Source organism: Pinus tabuliformis, chromosome 4_2 (assembly GCF_031772625.1).
Source record: "Pinus tabuliformis cultivar Carrire ecotype Pingquan chromosome 4_2, CPIR1, whole genome shotgun sequence".
In the NCBI taxonomy this organism is placed as follows: Eukaryota; Viridiplantae; Streptophyta; class Pinopsida; order Pinales; family Pinaceae; genus Pinus; species Pinus tabuliformis.
This window is the reverse complement of record NC_142304.1, coordinates 83,456,777-83,476,800: the sequence shown is the minus strand read 5'-3', so window position 1 is coordinate 83,476,800 and position 20,024 is coordinate 83,456,777.

The following is a 20,024-nucleotide window of genomic DNA, read 5'->3' as shown; positions in this document are numbered from 1 at the left end:
ATGTGTGAGTTGTTCCCAAACCTCGAGAGGGGATTTCCCTTTAGGTAATCCCCTACATGCCCAACATTCAATAGTATATGATATGGCCTTAGATGTAGTTTAGTATATTTGGTTGGCTCAATTTCTATTGCTCTCAAATACCAACACATCAGCCTCCCATTAGTTAGCTTATTTATATCTCTAGAGCCCTTTCATGTGTAGCAGGGCTGCCTGGGTTATATCCATCCCCTCTCCTCAACGAGGGGGAGTTTGGTCCTATGTACCTAGATAAAAAACAATTATTATATCGATCCTAGCTCTTTTTTTCCAAGCACATATATATGGGACTATTTATCTCATTATCTTATATTCTAGATTAGTGATGCCAGCACTCAGATATATTATATATTATTTTTCTCAACCTTGGTTTATTAGGCACATCATTATTCTTTTTACTGAGTTATCTCAGTGGGTAAGCTTATGCCTCCTATGGCTCATTGATATCATGTACTCCGACTTCAAGACTCTTTCTTGGTGAGTGGTAACAACCTCCTCCATGAGTGGCTCAAATCCTTGCAGAAAAATCCCTCTCTCCCTCTCTTTCTACATAACAACCTCTAGTGTTTAGTGAAAGAAAACTACAATGTATCTCAAGGATATGACGTGCTCCTAACACTCATACATTGAGGGGCGATCTATTATCAAAGAAAAAGCGATCACCTAGAAAAAATTACTAGGTTGATCAAAATATATCATGTTAGTATGTGTTTTACACATTAAAATCCACTCTCACATAAGGAAATAACCTAAGGAATCATTTCCCAAGTTTTTTCCATCAATTTACCCACTTACCTTAGTACAACCCATATATTCATTATTATTTGTTATCCTCATAACTCTACCCATTTATGTGAAGATAATCTAATTATTTTTACTTATTTTATTTATTCTCACGAAAATAACTTATTAAATCAAATGAATTATTTTCACCTATTTTACCTTCTCACATAGACATAATTGATTAAATCGTTTATTTATGAATTCATTCTAACGATTTCAACCATTCATATGGGAATAATACATTATATCATTTATTTATGAATTATTTTCAACTAATTTACCTCAACAACGAGAAATAATCAATAGATCATTTATTTATGGATAATTTTCATTAATTAACACAATAAATCATTATTTTTTAGTTAGTTACCTATAATAAATGCCATTAACCATTTTTTTTATATTTTCCTCTCACAAAATTAATAAAAATACCAAAAGTAGTTAGATTTTGATTTGGTCCAACAAATATGTTTTAATATTTGACCACATCAATTCTAGAAACTATTTTGTTATAAATAGGAGAAGTTTTCCTACTCCTTTCACCATGACCATTTTCATCATCTAACATTTTCTCTTGTGACATTTGAGCTCTCTACCAATTTATATTTTCTTTCTTATTTACCCTTTTGGAGAGAGGGACACTTTGCTTGCAGATACAAGATTTTGAATGAACCCTCCTAGGGAGGAGGTCCACCAGCTAAGAGGCCTCCCCACAAGTGTTATAAATAAAGGACATTATTTTGGGTTATTTGGAGATTTGTTGCACATTTCATGGTTTATGTTCTTGTCATATTTTTCTATAATATTCAATTCAAATTCTTGAACACAACATGTTAATGGGGAACAAATAGATTCTAGGATTTTAATTCATAATCCACATAACTGTTTGTTGGGCTATTAGCAACCCATATTATAGTGTTTTTTGCTAACTTTTCTATAGGAGACCACCAATGCTAGCCCCCCACAAGGGTGGATGTTGTAAGAGCCGTAATGTTAAATTTATGATTATTAATGTATACTTCTTTATTTGCTTATTGTGGTGCCTAAAAGAGATAGGATTTATGATCCCTCAACTACTATTTATGAGAGGACCCTTTGAAAGGACCTAGATACCCTATAATATAAGGTCCCGTAGGCATATATCTGACTAGGGAAGAAGGTAGGGGAGGCTCCTCAATTTTAGAGAGATCATAGGTTATAAAGGTAACCAGAGGCGGAAGAGTGCGAAGAGATTTAAAAAGGCTCACAAGGAGAGTTAGGCCCCAAAATGGATTTAGGAGAGGAGGGGGAGAGCAATGGCAGGGGACAATGGAGGGGAAGAGATAATAGAGGAGAGGGGTAGAGAGCCCAAAGGGGGTGCTTATGAAGTCTAACGATGGGACGAAGGAGGGTAACATTGCATGGGACATAGAAGATGAAATATTGATCAATATTGAGAAGGGGGAATAGGTAGAATGGAAAGGGAGGGCATACTCAAAGAACCGATGAGTAGGAGTTGACCATATGAAGAGTAGATCATCGTAGGAGTATCCATCTTGATCACCAGAATAGTGGGAGAGAGATTTGTGGCCTGTGTGGTTTCCTCTACCACAATAGAGGCATGTTGAGGGTCCTTAGTTTTTGTTTTATGAAGAATAGGATACTTTGTAGTCAAAGGGTTCTTCTTAATCCAACATTTTTGCTTTTGGGCTAGCTTGTATTGTTCACCTAGGTGCCTATAAATGTAACACTTATTTCACTTGAAATGGACCCCCTCATAATTGAGGGTTGGCAAAAGGAGTGGCTATCCCTTTTGATAGTGATATAATTATCTAATTCTTTATCCAAGTTTAGGTCAGCCAAGATGTATGCTGTTATCTCAAAATCAGACCCTGATAGGCTGCTGGTCAGGTTGACTCTAAGTAACTATTTCAAACCTACTTTAGGCTGAGGCTTAGCCTCCTCAACCTGAGAGGGCTCTCTCTAGATGGGTTAATGATTTTGATTAAGATAAGATGGCTAACTCTTGTGAAACAACTGTAACAAATATGAATGTTGGAAACATATTAAACAACTATCCATTGGGCTTATGGAGTCAACAACACCTCAATATAACAGTGAACTCAACCTTACATAGAAGTCAGGGCACTCAGCATTTAGACATTCAGAACATAACTCATATGGGACCACAGTTTATAAATGCATACAGGAAATCAGAGCACATTCAGTGAGTTCTGAGTGATTATACATCTATACCACTGTAAAAATTATGGAAAGAACAAGATCACATATTCTGAACAATAGAAATCCCTCATGAATCCTGAGAAGTAAAGTCAAAATTATATTACTGAAATGAGTCTTTACATAAGCCAAATACAAGCTGTATCATAAAATTTTCCAACCTTGATTACCTTGTTGTTTCAGCTATATATAGAACTCTTATTCTAACTGATCGAGATTCCTCCTCCAGCATGAGGGGAACTCGAAAACTACTTCTAATGACACCTATCAACCATTTAACTAACTAATAAATACAACAAAGTGCTGACTGGAGTTTTTTAAGAGTTCTAAATTAACTATGACTCTAACTCCATATTACATGCATGATGGCTTTAATTACAATGATCTTCGTTCTTTGACATTTGCTTCCCTTTAGTTTGGCTGTAATGGATGTTCAAAGCTCCATGTTTGATCTTTAATGACACATCCTTTCCAATACCCTGAAATATATGAAATTGTCCCTGTGTATCGGTCTTTAGTCTGCCTTAATATGTCCGGATCCAATGAAGTATATCCTTTATCTTTAATTACCCTAAAATGGAGCAAATTGCCACGTCTTTGATGTGTTGTCCACCGTTTGCATACGTGAAAGCCAAAATTTTTGCAAACTGTAACTGTTTCACATATCCTGAAGTGTGATAAATATGAAATACGCTTCCTTTATAACAAAATCCAAAGTTGGATTCGAATGCATATTATCTCCACGTGTCTTGACCTGATTAACTGTTAGATAGCTTCAGATGATGTCTTGCATACCCTTTAGACGTTTCCTTTCAAAATTCCCTCTTATGATTCAAACTGCTTGAATTGCGCAAAAATCATCACCTACAGCAGTTTCGTAGCGCGCTACGAAACTGCTGAATTATTTAAACATCTTGCTTTTTGACCCGAGACCTTTATTAACCGAGTATTTAATTGCCAAAAACTCCCTTAAACTTTCCACATGTCGAACAGGGATTTATATTTCCTCAGGAAGATTAAATCAAGCGAATTTGTCAAAATTTTAAAACAAAATCTTACTTGACATGAAAACTCATTTAGCAAATAGCTGACTTAGCTGTGCCTTCAGATCTTCAATTTGTTTCCTCATAGCCTTATTCCCAGCTCTCAATTGCATATTGATCCTTCTGATGTACTTGGCTTCTTTGATTGTTGGTACTGTCCATGTATGAAACTGTGAGTGGCCATCTACCACTGAATTCAACTGAGCTTCTACAACTACATTCCCTTCCCATAGGGTTTTATAATATTTTGCATGTATGGCTGCATGTTTTCTAGCGGATTTCCTCAATTTAGCAATTTCATACTTAGCTGATTCCAACTGTCTCTGTATGGGTGCTATATTATCTTCTTGAGATGCAATCACTGTTTTGCCCGTATCTTTTTGTATCTCTTCCCCTGTTTCCTCTGTTCTTGGAAGTGCTTCCTGTACTTGCTGGAATCTCCTTGTCATAGGTCTTCTAGGTTTGAAAACGAACTCTTCAGCTGGCACATCAAATCTAAGCCTTTTTGAGGCCTTGGATTTCTTGGTGCTTTCCTGTTCTGACTGCATCAATTCGATTTGAACTGGTAGAGACTGCTCAATTTCAATAGCCTGCAATAAATCATTTAAACTTGCCTTGGACATTGGACTTTCTTCAACTGCTATAGCTTTACCTTTTTCCTTATTTATTTGACTTCTTGTTCTTACCCTTGAAACTGCTTCAGATGTGCTTGTTTCAGGTACATTATTTTTACCCTGAGCCTTTTCCTTAGTTGATTGTTGAGCTTGATCTTGGATGATGAGTGGCTTCACTGGTTTTCTTACTTGTGATCTTACTTGTGACTTTGTAATTCTTTTAGCTCTTTCTTCTGTTTGAAGCTCAGCTATTGTAAAATCCCTGGCAGGTTGGGGAGTGAGGCCAGTCTGGCTTTTGAAACCAGCCATAAAAATGAATGAACTCCAATCCCTGTCTATCTTTTGAAGCTCATCTAAAACCAGTAGTTTAATTAAACCATGATGAAACAAAGAGGTTTCAGAATCCTCTTTCCTCAGCTGTACCTTATCACACATCTTACTCAAACTACGGAAAAGATAAAACGGTAAGTCTATGGAGACCTTCCCGGTGAAATGCAAAAGTAGTTTGAAATGGTAAGAATAAACCTTGTTATACCTTCCTTCACAAGTCAAATATTTCTGTATGCAGGTGAGTAAGAGAGCATAATGTTCTTTGACATAATTCCTGGGCACTCCCCTACTTAAATCTTCATTTACATAATCATCCTTCAAAAACTCCTTGCAAGGATTCATGTCAAATTTGAAATTTTTGAACCATTCCTCTTGTCCTCTTGGGATCTCTGTCACAGCAGATATCACTTCTGGAGAAACCTGCACTTCTAACATGGCTACCTTTGAATTCAAACCAGTGAAGTTAAGTGCAAATTCCTTAGTTACCTGCGCATGTCCTCCTTGTAACTTTTTGCAAAAGTTCCAACACCCAACCTTTTTAAACGCTTTCTTCACCTCTTCATTTCTCAGCGTTATATCCAGGCCTTCGGGCTCAGTCCTTAGAGGTTTGCCGGATCTTTGCTCCTTTTTCTCCATCGATTCTTCCAAATTCTCGCAAGCAATAACTACCAGCTCCGGTTGGAATTGTATTACAGCTTCTCTCTGAATTCAGCCTCGCTTGATTATCAGCCTCGCTTGATTATCAGCCTCACTTGAATTTTAAACTCTTCCATTTAAAACCTTTCAATATACAATCTTGCAGATTTGTCATTCATACAGGACTTACGGCCATCATTACGGTTTATGCACGGTAAAATTTCTTGGGAATAATAACTTGTGCATATTAACAGATCTAGTGGTGGTGATAGTGGCAATGAGTGGTAAAGAGAGGTACATGAGCTGACATGAGAGGACATGGCCTATGACTCACTTAACGGATTTGATATTTCGGGAAAGATTCGCTATGAAAAGTACGAATCCATGATTTCGCAGCGCGGTCAGTTTAAATTTTGATGATGCACTACGAAACTGCCTAATCATGAAGCGCTGTGAAACTGCCTAGTTATGATTGCGCTACGAAATTGGCGAATTGGAATAGCGCTGCGAAATCACGAAAAGGCACGGTGACTCACATAAGACAAGAGGTGACTATAGAATAATGATGGGTAGAGGGGAACCAATGGGAGTTGAGAACAACTTGAGTTAAAAACTCTTTTAAAAACTCCAAATCCTACGGGAATAAAATTAAAAATGAAAATTTGAAATTAAACTAACACAGACCTTTGTCATCGGGCTAGGATAGAAAATTACATGTATCAATTTTTAGTTCTAAGTGATAACAGTGGCTCCACTTGGGATAGTGTGCTCCTGTAGTACACTAAGAACTCGTAGGTCCAGTGCTTTGTCCAATTTATGAAAACATAGATAGAGTTGACAAGCATTCCTTTCTAGCTTTGTGAGCCTTCACCTCGGGCTTGAGCTTCCTGTTCAGCTTGTCATTTATTTGCAACAAAGAAAGACTAATAAAACGGTTATATACAATGCTTGTGAGAAACTTGGCAGAGATTCAATCAATTGTAATGCTTTAGGAACCTGCCATTAACAGGTCCTCCAGCATATGGTGTTCCATCAATCTCTTGTAGAACGTAGGTGTTATTCCCATGGAAAGCAGAAATTTGATATGGCCCTTTCCACAAATTTTCAAATTTACCATGTTTACCTTTCTCTTCAATTCTGGCTTCCCATTTCAAGACTTTATCATGAATCTGGAATGTAACTTCTTTGATCTTTTTGTCAAATGCTCTCTTGATCCTGTTCTGGTTTTGTTGATGACTGTCAAACACCTCATTTCTTTTCTCTTGTAAAGCTATTAGCTGGTTGATCCTTCGTTGTATAGCATTTGGTTCCTCTTCTAGTCCTTGAATCAACTTCATTATTGGTACCCCGAGGGATGTGGGAAATATAGCCTCTGCCCCATATACTAGCTCATATGGTGATGTTCCAATGGACCTCTTTGTGCAAATCCGGTCAGCCCACAAAGCATATTTCAGTTTCAAATGCCAAGCTTTTTTATTTTCTTGCAGCAACTTCTTAATGATTCTCACAAGACTCTTGTTTGATGACTCTGCCAAACCATTTCCCTGTGGATAATAAGCAGTAGAATGTCCAAGGGAGATGTGATACTGATGACAAAAATTAATTAACTTTTTGGACTTGAAAGCTTGAGCATTATCTGTAATGATCTTGATTGGGCAACCAAATCTTGATAATATATTGTTTTCTAAGAAAGAAATAATCACTGAATCATTTGCTTGCCTTGTGGGTATTGCTTCTATCCATTTTGTAAAGTAATCGGTGGCTGTGAGAATCCAGCGATGCTGTCCTGATGAAGGAGGATGGATTTCCCCTATAAAGTCTAGTCCCCACTGCTGGAAAGGCGCTTCAACATAAATAGGAACCAAGGGCATTGGCATAAGCTTTCTCTTTCCCTCAAACACTTGACATTCATGGCATGTGGCTATCCTTTTATAGATATCTCTAAACATAGTTGGCCAAAAATTGCCAGCTCTCAAGACCTTGTTTGCAATGGCCTTCCAATAGTGATGTCCTCCACAATCCCCTTTATGAAACTCATCAATTACCTTATCAGCTTCTTCTTCAATGAGGCAGTTTAACAATATTCCTCCTACATCCTTCCAAAATAAATTTTGGTCATACACAAAATATCTGAGAGATTTCAATTTGGTAAACCGAGCTTTGGATTTTGAAAGATTATCAGGAGCTCTATTATGCTGCAAAACAAATGCTATATCCTTGTACCATTCTGAGATCAAGAATTTTTCATTTATCTGGACCAATTCCTCTTCATTTTCAGAAATTTCTGATATTTCTGTGCTTAAATTAATATCAATACAGTCCAGATTTGACTGGGTCAACAATTTGGCTAGGCCTTGACCCTTTACCAACTTGGTGGGTTTGATCTCAATATCATACTCCAACAGTTTTGCTATCCATTTTCCCCTTTTTCCATCTGGATCAGCTTGTGTAAGAATATCTTTAATAACAGCATTTGGGACGTATGCAACAATGTGAGAGTGCAAAACATAGATTCTGAAATCTTTAATTGCTTTCACCAATGCATAGGCTTGTTTCTCTAAAATATTATATTTCAATTCAGCATTGGCTAATGTCTTGCTAAAGAAAGAAATGGGTTGTTCAGTACCTTGACTTCCTTTTTGCAATAAAACTCCAGCAATTGTGTCTTCAGAAGCGAATGTAAAGATAAGGAACACCTTGGTAAAATCCGGGATGATGAGTACTGGCGCTCGAGTAAGTGCCTTCTTGATTTATTCAAATGATTTCTTTGCTTCAACTATCCATTTAAAATCTGCTCCTTTCTTTAACATCTTTGTTATGTTCTTGACAACTTCAGCAAAATTAGGAATAAATCTTCTAACAAAGTTAACTTTCCCAAGAAAGGATTGAACCTCCTTCTTACTCCTTGGTAAATCCAATTTTTGAATTGCACTAACTCTATTAGGATCAATCCTAATTCCTTCTTCAGAGATAATATGACCAAGCAGTTTGCCAGAAGTTAGAGCAAAAATACTTTTGGTTGGGTTTAGAGAAATACCAAACCTCCTACACTTCAGTAGGACCCTTTCAAGGTGCTTTAAGTGGTCTTCTTCCTTTTTTGAAAAAATTGTGATATCATCAAGATAAACCACCACTGATTTGTCCTTTTCTTCAGCAAAAGCAATATCCATTGCTCTCTGGAAAGTGGCTCCTACGTTCATGAGGCCAAAGGGCATCTTTGCATACATGAATGTTCCCCATGGTGTAGTGAAATCCGTTTTCTCCTGATCATCTGGGTGAACAAGAATCTGATTGTACCCTGAGAAACCATCAAGCATAGACATCCTTTGTGAACCAACAACGTTTTGCAGAATGAAATCCATTTTGGGAAGGGGGTAATTATCTTTCAATGAAGCCTTATTTAAGTTCATGAAGTCTATACAAATTCTGATCTCTCCATTCTTTTTTCTGACTGGTACCAAGTTAGCAAGCCAATTTGAAAATCTGATTGGGACAATAATTTTAGCATCAAAGAGCTTTTTCACTTCTTTTTCAATCAGTGGCATTAGAAGAGGATTAATCCTTCTTAGCTTCTGCTTAAAAGGCTTTTCATTCTGCTTAATAGGAATAGTATGTTGTATGATTGAAGAGTCATATTGTTTCAAGTCAGCATAGCTCCATGCAAAAACATCAATGAATCTTTTCATCATCTCAACATATTTAGTCTTCATATCAGCTGAAAGGAATTTGGAAATCTTGATTATTTTAGGCACAACCGAGTCACCTAAATTGCAGTTTTCTACTTCCTCTTCATTAGCTTGTAGTCTTGGTGCTTTGAACACATCATTTTGATCAAATAATTTTTCAAGGGGAATGAGGCCTTTAGGGATTAAGTTGTTTTGTAACTGTAAGACTTCAGAACTTTCCTTTGACTCTATTAACATATTCTGCTGATCTATCTGATTGTGCTCAAACTCTTCTTTTAATTCAATGAAGTTCCTTACCTGCTAATCATCCTCAAAAACTTGCCAATTTGTGATATTATCCGGTATGACTGGTCTATGGCGAACCTCCACTTCATAGCTTTCAGAAGAATGCTTAGGAATAATAAAGAGACTGGCTGAAACAGCAAGAGAATCTGCAATAGAATTTTGATCTCTAGTTTTGATGCTGAAGGAATAGGATTGAAATTTTTCCAACATTTCCAACACTAAATTTCTGTATGCTCTCATCCTTGCATCCTTAGTTTGATATGTACCTTCTACTTGTTTAATTACCAATTCAGAATCTCCACAAACAGCAATGTTTTTAGCTTTCAACTTTATCAAGGTTTCCAAACCTAAAACCAGAGATTCGTACTCAGCCATGTTGTTGGTACAATCAAAGTTTAATTTGTATGAGAGAAACTTACTTTCTTCAGTTGGACTAGTGATCCAAATCCCAGCTCCTGCCCCTTCTTTTCCTGCTGATCCATCAAAGTATAATGACCAGCAACCCATGATATCTCTTTCATCTTCTTGCTGCCCTTCTTGACACTGATTTTCTGCAGGTTCATCTTGTGATTCCTTTCCAACTGTTTCATTGAAAAGGATAGCTGAAGGCCAGTATCACATGAGTAAATAGGAAAATTCTGAGGCTTGTCTTTGCTGCTTACCATGTAGGCCATCCTTGTTTTACGATATAACCTCCTTTGTTCACCAAACACTGGGATGGTAGCATATGTAAGATCCATCTGCATTGTACCCTTGATTTTTGCTGCCCATGACCTTGAAAGAAGCATCCCAAACTTTGGTGGAATGTCTGCAACAACAATGTCCATAACAGTTGTTTTTGCTGGAATTTGTGTGAGCCCCACAACAACATCTTTTATCAAACCAATGCAATGGACTCTTTTTGAATCAAAGGAAAATAAATCCTTATATGGCCTAGTTACCTCTAACCCCAGCCTTTCCATGATTACCTTAGGCATGAGATTATGTGATGCCCCCGAGTCTAACATGGCATTATGTAGAGTCATATCATGAATGCTAATGCTTATGTAGAAAGGGGGAAACTCATCATTTTGTTCATCCTCTAGTCTTGGACCCAAACAGATAATAGGATTATCTTCTTGTACATTTAGGATATCGTCCACTCCTGGTTGTGAATTAAGCATTTCCACAATTTTGCTTCTGTATTTGTCTACCTTGAGAATTTCATTAAAAGGGACTGATATCTTAATTTTTGCAATCTCATTCTCAAGATTAAAAACAGAAGTAGTCTTTTCAATTTCTTTAGGAGGAGAAGGAATTTGAATATCCTTCTTATCAAGAGGAGAATCATCTTTACCTTCAACCACCTTTGATTTTTCCTTTTTATCTTCAGCTGTCTTTGAGATATTCTTCTTGGGCTGTGCTTTATTTTCTGTAATAGGAACATCTTTGTTTCTAAGATTGTACTGCTTTTGCATCTCAAAGATAGCGTGCTAATAGCCCTTTAAAAAATCTGAAGGCTCTTCTCCTGATTTCATCATGTTGGACTCATCATGTTCCTCCTTAGTCAAGAAAATTCCTGACACTTCTTCATCAAAACAATGAATTGATTCCTCAGGGACTTCAGGTTCATCTTCTTCCTCTTCATCTACCAAATTTTGTTGGAAGGGAGGTCTCACTGGAGGATCTGCCTGCTGATTTATGTTGTCTCTTGGCCTTTACTAATTCTGAGGTCTTCTGAACTGAGGGTTCCTGAATTGAGGTCCCTGTTGTGCTGGAGGGGCAGAAGCATTCCCAAGAGCTAGTCGGTCCATCAATTTCTCCATGGTTTTCATCATTGTTTCAAACTTGTCTTCTTGAGCAGAGGTAGAAGGTTTCTCTTCTTCCTTTAGCTTAGTCTTTGCCATCTTTGATTTCTTAGCAGCAAGCATATTTACCTCCACCTTAATTGCATCATTTTGCATGTCAGCAAGAGAAGCAGACTCCCTTTCTCTGAGTAAAAGAGAGAAATCTGAATCAAATGATTCAGCATATCTCAACTGTGCCAAAGCTCCAGGAGGTTTCAAATGAGCTGGAATTGAATTTTATATTTTATTAAACCTCTTAGAAAAGTTTTGGACAGCTTCCTCTGGAGCTCTCCTAAGATTGTTGTATTCAGTAAGGGCTTGGACAGGGTTGGTTCTGTTTCCCCATTTCCTTAGAAAGCTGTCTTCAAATTCAGCCCAACTATGAATGCTTCCGGCTCTAAGGGCTTTAAACCATTTTCTGACTTCCCCAATGAAATTTTGAGCAAACAACCTTAGTTTTACATCTTCATCATCCACTTCTTCCCTGTCAACAAAATAATTGAACCTATCTACGTGTTCCTCTGCTGTAATATCTTCATCTCCTCCCCATGTTGGAATTCTGGCAGCATATTTGCTAGGAAGATCATGTAAAACAGCAAGGAGAGCTAAAGGAGCATACCTAGCAGGTATAGCCATAATGAATGGAGGAGCAGTAACAACAGGTATTGTATGACCGGTGGAACCAGAACTAGTATGAGATAGCGTCTGAGGACTATTAGGACTAGCAGAGGCAGAAGATAAAGTATTGGTCCGAAAAGGACTATTTGGACTTTGCAAACCACTGACAAAGGAACTCCAATTTGGGAGAGGTAAACCAGTTTTGGACTTGAGCAAAACCTCAAAAGGATCAAGTTCTTTGAGTTGATTCAAATCTTCTTCCTCTAATAATAATTCTGAAGTAACAACCTCCCAAAACTCTTCCTTATCCTTTTGTGACACTAAAGATGAAGTATCAATGCCTCTTTTTTGTAAATCTAAAATAATTCCAATAAGCTCTTCTTCGTTTTCAGACCTCAACAATACCTCATGAATTTTATCATCAACAATTTTATCTTCAGGACTTCTAGAAAATTCAGGGAACAGAGATTTTGATACAGATGAAGTACCTGGTATATCAGGAAATCTTTGCCTGCTCCTTGAGATGGTGTTCGGATTATCCACAGGAGTAGGTGGATTTGGGTCAGGATTACTCCTTGTATATCTTCCTCTCGAAGCCACCTTTTTAACTTTAAGATTGTATGGAGTCACCAAGGTAGAATGCAGCCTCGAAAATCTTCTGAGCTCCTACTACCTTCAGAAGTTCAGCTTCATAATTTCGGGAATGATTAATCTTCAGGCTCCCAGCAGACGCACCAAAATGTTATCTCAAAATCAGACCCTGATAGGCTGCTGGTCAGGTTGACTCTAAGTAACTATTTCAAACCTACTTTAGGCTGAGGCTTAGCCTCCTCAACCTGAGAGGGCTCTCTCTAGATGGGTTAATGATTTTGATTAAGATAAGATGGCTAACTCTTGTGAAACAACTGTAACAAATATGAATGCTGGAAACATATTAAACAACTATCCATTGGGCTTATGGAGTCAACAACACCTCAATATAACAGTGAACTCAACCTTACATAAAAGTCAGGGCACTCAGCATTTAGACATTCAGAACATAACTCATATGGGACCACAGTTTATAAATGCATACAGGAAATCAGAGCACATTCAGTGAGTTCTGAGTGATTATAAATCTATACCACTGTAAAAATTATGGAAAGAACAAGATCACATATTCTGAACAATAGAAATCCCTCATGAATCCTGAGAAGTAAAGTCAAAATTATATTACTGAAATGAGTCTTTACATAAGCCAAATACAAGTTGTATCATAAAATTTTCCAACCTTGATTACCTTGTTGTTTCAGCTATATATAGAACTCTTATTCTAACTGATCGAGATTCCTCCTCCAGCATGAGGGGAACTACGAAAACTACTTCTAATGACACCTATCAACCATTTAACTAACTAATAAATACAACAAAGTGTTGACTGGAGTTTTTTAAGAGTTCTAAATTAACTATGACTCTAACTCCATATTACATGCATGATGGCTTTAATTACAATGATCTTCGTTCTTTGACATCTGCTTCCCTTTAGTTTGGCTGTAACGGATGTTCAAAGCTCCATGTTTGATCTTTAATGACATATCCTTTCCAATACCCTGAAATATATGAAATTGTCCCTGTGTATCGGTCTTTAGTCTGCCTTAATATGTCCGGATCCAATGAAGTATATCCTTTATCTTTAATTACCCCAAAATGGAGCAAACTGCCACGTCTTTGATGTGTTATCCACCGTTTGAATACGTGAAAGCCAAAATTTTTGCAAACTGTAACTGTTTCACATATCTTGAAGTGTGATAAATATGAAATACGCTTCCTTTATAACAAAATCCAAAGTTGGATTCGAATGCATATTATCTCCATGTGTCTTGACCTGATTAACTGTTAGATAGCTTCAGATGATGTCTTGCATACCCTTTATACGTTTCCTTTCAAAATTCCTGCTTATGATTCAAACTACTTGAATTGCGCAAAAATCATCACCTACAGCAGTTTCGTAGCGCGCTACGAAACTGCTGAATTATTTAAACAGCTTGCTTTTTGACCCGAGACCTTTATTAACCGAGTATTTAATTGCCAAAAACTCCCTTAAACTTTCCACATGTCGAACAGGGATTTATATTTCCTCAGGAAGATTAAATCAAGCGAATTTGTCAAAATTTTAAAACAAAATCTTACTTGACATGAAAATTCATTTAGCAGATAGCTGACTTAGCTGTGCCTTCAGATCTTCAATTTGTTTCCTCATAGCCTTATTCCCAACTCTCAGTTGCATATTGAACTTTCTGATGTACTTGGCTTCTTTGATTGCTGGTATTGTCCATGTATGAAACTGTGAGTGGCCATCTACCACTGAATTCAACTGAGCTTCTACAGCTACATTCCCTTCCCATAGGGTTTTATAATATTTTGTATGTATGGCTGCATGTTTTCTAGCGGCTTTCCTCAATTTAGCAATTTCATACTTAGCTGATTCCAACTGTCTCTGTATGGCTGCTATATTATCTTCTTGAGATGCAATGACTGTTTTGCCCGTATCGTTTTGTATCTCTTCCCATGTTTCCTCTGTTCTTGGCAGTGCTTCCTGTACTTGCTAGAATCTCCTTGTCATAGGTCTTCTAGGTTTGAAAACGAACTCTTCAGCTGGCACATCAAATCTAAGCCTTTTTGAGGCCTTGGATTTCTTGGTTCTTTCCTGTTCTGACTGCATCAATTCGATTTGAACTGGTAGAGACTGCTCAATTTCAATAGCCTGCAATAAATCATTTAAACTTGCCTTGGACATTGGACTTTCTTCAACTGCTATAGCTTTACCTTTTTCCTTATTTATTTGACTTCTTGTTCTTACCCTTGAAACTGCTTCAGATGTGCTTGTTTCAGGTACATTATTTTTACCCTGAGCCTTTTCCTTAGTTGATTGCTGAGCTTGATCTTGGATGATGAGTGGCTTCACTGGTTTTCTTACTTGTGATCTTACTTGTGACTTTGTAATTCTTTTAGCTCTTGCTTCTGTTTGAAGCTCAGCTATTGTAAAATCCCTGGCAGGTTGGGGAGTGAGGCCAGTCTGGCTTTTGAAACCAGCCATAAAAATGAATGAACTCCAATCCTTGTCTTTCTTTTGAAGCTCATCTAAAACTAGTAGTTTAATTAAACCATGATGAAACAAAGAGGTTTCAGAATCCTCTTTCCTCAGCTGTACCTTATCACACATCTTACTCAAACTACGGAAAAGATAAAACGGTAAGTCTATGGAGACCTTCCCGGTGAAATGCAAAAGTAGTTTGAAATGGTAAGAATAAACCTTGTTATACCTTCCTTCACAAGTCAAATATTTCTGTATGCAGGTGAGTAAGAGAGCATAATGTTCTTTGACATAATTCCTGGGCACTCCCCTACTTAAATCTTCATTTACATAATCATCCTTCAAAAACTCCTTGCAAGGATTCATGTCAAATTTGAAATTTTTGAACCATTCCTCTTGTCCTCTTGGGATCTCTGTCACAGCAGATATCACTTCTGGAGAAACCTGCACTTCTAACATGGCTACCTTTGAATTCAAACCAGTGAAGTTAAGTGCAAATTCCTTAGTTACCTGCGCATGTCCTCCTTGTAACTTTTTGCAAAAGTTCCAGCACCCAGCCTTTTTAAACACTTTCTTCACCTCTTCATTTCTCAGCGTTATATCCAAGCCTTCAGGCTCAGTCCTTAGAGGTTTGTCGGATCTGTGCTCCTTTTTCTCCATTGATTCTTCCAAATTCTCGCAAGCAATAACTACCAGCTCCGGTTGGAATTGTATTCCATCTTCTCTCTGAATTCAGCCTCGCTTGATTATCAGCCTCACTTGAATTTTAAACATTCGCTTGAATTTTAAACTCTTCCATTTAAAACCTTTCAAGATACAATCTTGCAGATTTGTCATTCATGCAGGACTTACGGCCATCATTATGGTTTATGCACGGTAAAATTTCTTGGGAATAATAACTTGTGCATATTAACAGATCTAGTGGTGGTGATAGTGGCAATGAGTGGTAAAGAGAGGTACATGAGCTGACATGAGAGGACATGGCCTATGACTCACTTAACGGATTTGATATTTCGGGAAAGATTCGCTGTGAAAAGTACGAATCCATGATTTCCCAGCGCGGTCAGTTTAAATTTTGATGATGCGCTGCGAAACTGCCTAATCATGAAGCGCTGCGAAACTGCCTAGTTATGATTGCGCTACGAAATTGGCGAATTGGAATAGCGCTGCGAAATCACGAAAAGGCACGGTGACTCACATAAGACAAGAGGTGACTATAGAATAATGATGGGTAGAGGGGAACCAATGGGAGTTGAGAACAACTTGAGTTAAAAACTCTTTTAAAAACTCCAAATCCTACGGGAATAAAATTAAAAATGGAAATTTGAAATTAAACTAACACAGACCTTTGTCATCGGGCTAGGATAGAAAATTACATGTATCAATTTTTAGTTCTAAGTGATAACATATGCCATACCCATATACTCACTCTCTAAAACACAAAACTTCATAAAAGAAACCCAAACTATTCTTGATCTCTTTGAAGACATCCCTAGACCATAAATGGAGGGGAAGGCATAGGATTTAGACCCAGATTGCAACCGCCTCCAATTTTTCTTAATGAACATCAAAATAAACCTTCTTTTGTTTAAAAAACAGCATTTGGGGTGCCCAAAACTAGCATTGTTGGAGAAGCCTTTGAGCATCAGATCCTAAAGAAGTGATCCATCATTAACCAACCCTTGGTCAAGATTAGACATCATGGAGAATAACCTAGAATGGAGAAAAAGTTCCTAATGGCCCAACTTTTGAGAACTCGCATTGACATTATATAATGTGAAATTACCAACAATGGTGGCTTCCTCCAAATGAAGAAATTTGTTTAACTTCACTTCCTCGCCTAGGATAAATTTGGGTCCTCCATCATTCAATTTACACATTTTGTATGTAATCATGCTAGGCCCATACCAAGTGATGACTTTTGGATATGTTGTAGATAAATAGACTAATATTTATTGAGATTTCCACTAAATAATTCCAAGGATGTGAGCCTTCCAATAAAGCATTTAGATTATGGATATTTTATCCAAGCCAATGAGGGTATGAAAGTAGGTGGGAGGCTAGGATTGGAAATAGAAGGATAAAGAAATTGAATTGTTGAATTACATGGGTGAAAAGGCATAGGCTAAGAGATGGAGGGAGGCTATGAGAGAAAATTGATAGGAGAGGTGGCTTTCATGAAGAAATAAGTGAAATCAAGGTAATTTTCCAGATAGGTTAGAGATCCCATGGTTGGAGATAGGACATAAGACTTTTTAGAGGAATGAATTTTTTGTAGGTCATAGATCACATGAGTCGGGATAGGGCATGGTTGGTTGAAGGGTCAAATGTTTAGATTGGAATCACATCCCATAGATATCATGAGTAATACACTAATTTTTCATCACCCATAGCCACAGGTGTCCATAATAGGGGAGAGGAAGGTTTTGTCACTTTGATATGTAACAATACCTCATATATTACTTGTTGTGTTTATTGCATGTTATTGATAATATATAATATTATCATGAGAATGTGCATCGGTTATTTGATACTCCATTCATAATTTCCATAATAATGCATAATTCTCGATATATCAGAGGTAAAGTACTCGATGATGGTAGGAAACTATCACCTAAAGGTATACAACATTACAAAATAAATATGTATACTAGATATTTGGTAGTATTGCATGCTTTATTATTTGGATTAATAATTTTTTGTGAGTTTTTGTAGCACCCAACTAAACCATAGCTTTGAATCTAATTTTTCTAATGGCCTCAAGTTTTGGGGGGGCTACTCCTCTACCATCACCCCCTACTCCTAATATTTCTTCCTGAAATACTTTGGTTCAAGAGGTTTGTGAGCCCCAAAAGCTAAGCCCACTCGTTTGTCAAGAAACTAGAGGAAATCCAAAAGATCATTGTAACACCCTCCTCCCACATCTACCCAAGTCACCATGCCAACCGGGATAAACATGAGATGAGAGGTTGTTATGATCAGATTCGACCTCCTATGTGACCTTAAGGAAGTTGAATTGATGGAACATCACAAACAGACATCCAACATCATCAACAGCACCCTCAAAATACAAGTCAGCCACTCACACAGCCTATCCTTGGGTCCCACTATTTTCTTGGACCTATTAGGCCATAGTCGCTCTCAAGCTATGGGCAAGGGAGCGGCCAGAGACCTAAAGTCGCTCTCATAAGCCTATCTGCCAGTGAATGTGGACTAAAGTTTCTAGTTCTGTGCTAGCGAAGCCGGGATTTAAGCCATTTTTTCAGGCCCAGAGCCCAAGGCACTGCCCAGAATGGAATGAAAGCTCAGAATCAAGTAAATTACAGGGAAACAATGATATAAAAGCAATAACCTCAACAAGACCTTAACCATACCCCTACTAGCCATGACAAGAATTTTTTCAAACACATCATCGACGTGTAACCTACATGTGTAAACAATAGAATTAAGTGTATGGATCTCATAATTATTTGACAATCGTTATGAACCATTGTTCCCTCATGCCATTTGCTGCATTATCCTCTATTAGGTCATATACACATTATCCATTCATGTACAAGTAAAAACATGTTGAGATTCGTACATAGTTGATGTCATAAATTGTAAATATAACCAACATAATAGGAACATAAATACCATGAACATATCAACCATCAAAATCCATATATACATCAGTACATTTTCACATGAAAATCAAGGGGATGAATTTCTCATTCATTCCACATTCCACCCTACCATAGAATGGTTGAGCCAAATCTCTCTTCAGCCATTCACCCTCGTGCCATATTCCAAGCATGAATGTGGGACTCAAACCAAAATAACTCAACCAAGGCATACCAAGGCTAAACCATCTCACCTTCATAAATAGAAAACAGGCTTTACCGTAATCCATCCCATATCACTAGGCAAACACAATGAACACATCATAATCGGATTTACCCTGATCTCCACTCGATCACTAGGTCAAACAAGCATGTATGCCACCGGATTTCTCCACCTATACTATGAGGAATTTTCCTGTCTCCTATTTTCCCGGGATCTACCACAATCCAAACCTAAATCACTAGGCCCTAAACCAAGACCCACTCTATAGGATTTACCGCATATCCAAAACCCAGGATTAATAGGCCCAACGGAGAGCAAACCACCTTAGACCCCTTAGACCCCTATATATAGAAGGGAGGCCTTGTCATTTGTATCACCCAAGAATTGTTCATTTATGTAATGAAAAGGAGGTTTCCCCCTCGAAGAGGTTGACTCTGAAGTCGTTGATCTATCTTTTCTTCTATTTTGTGAGCTGGTTGCATAACATTTGGTATCAGAGGTTTGGATTCTAGGATTTCGCTGCTCCAAATAGGTCATCATGAAATTTTCATTCTACGAAGTTTCAGAAGCTGGAAAAAAAACCCATTTGAGCTGAAATGTTTCTGAAATTCAACGCCTAATTTCAGATCTTGTCTCTGTATATTGTCAGAGATATGATCCAAGGAAGTTAGTGTTTTTGCAGGATCCTGAATTACATCCCAAACCAATCAGACCTTGGGAAAATCGTCATAACTTTCTCTCTGAGTATCATATTGAAATTTTTTAAGAAGTTACAAAAAGAGTACAGACTTTAGTTTTCTGTATCATTTTCAGGTCCTAAAGTTGAAACAAAGACACATCACACTTCGTACAAGTTCGCTCTACTGAACCAGTCTATAATCAAGTCATCGTGGGAGATTTTTCCTAACTCTTTTTGGAAGACTCCAATCTTCATCAGACCTATGGGGTTGGAAATATGACTCAGAGGACTACCATAGGAAAAAATTTCAAACCTTGGAGATTCAAATGTACAGAGATACAACAGATTCAATATCGAGCTCCTATGAAGC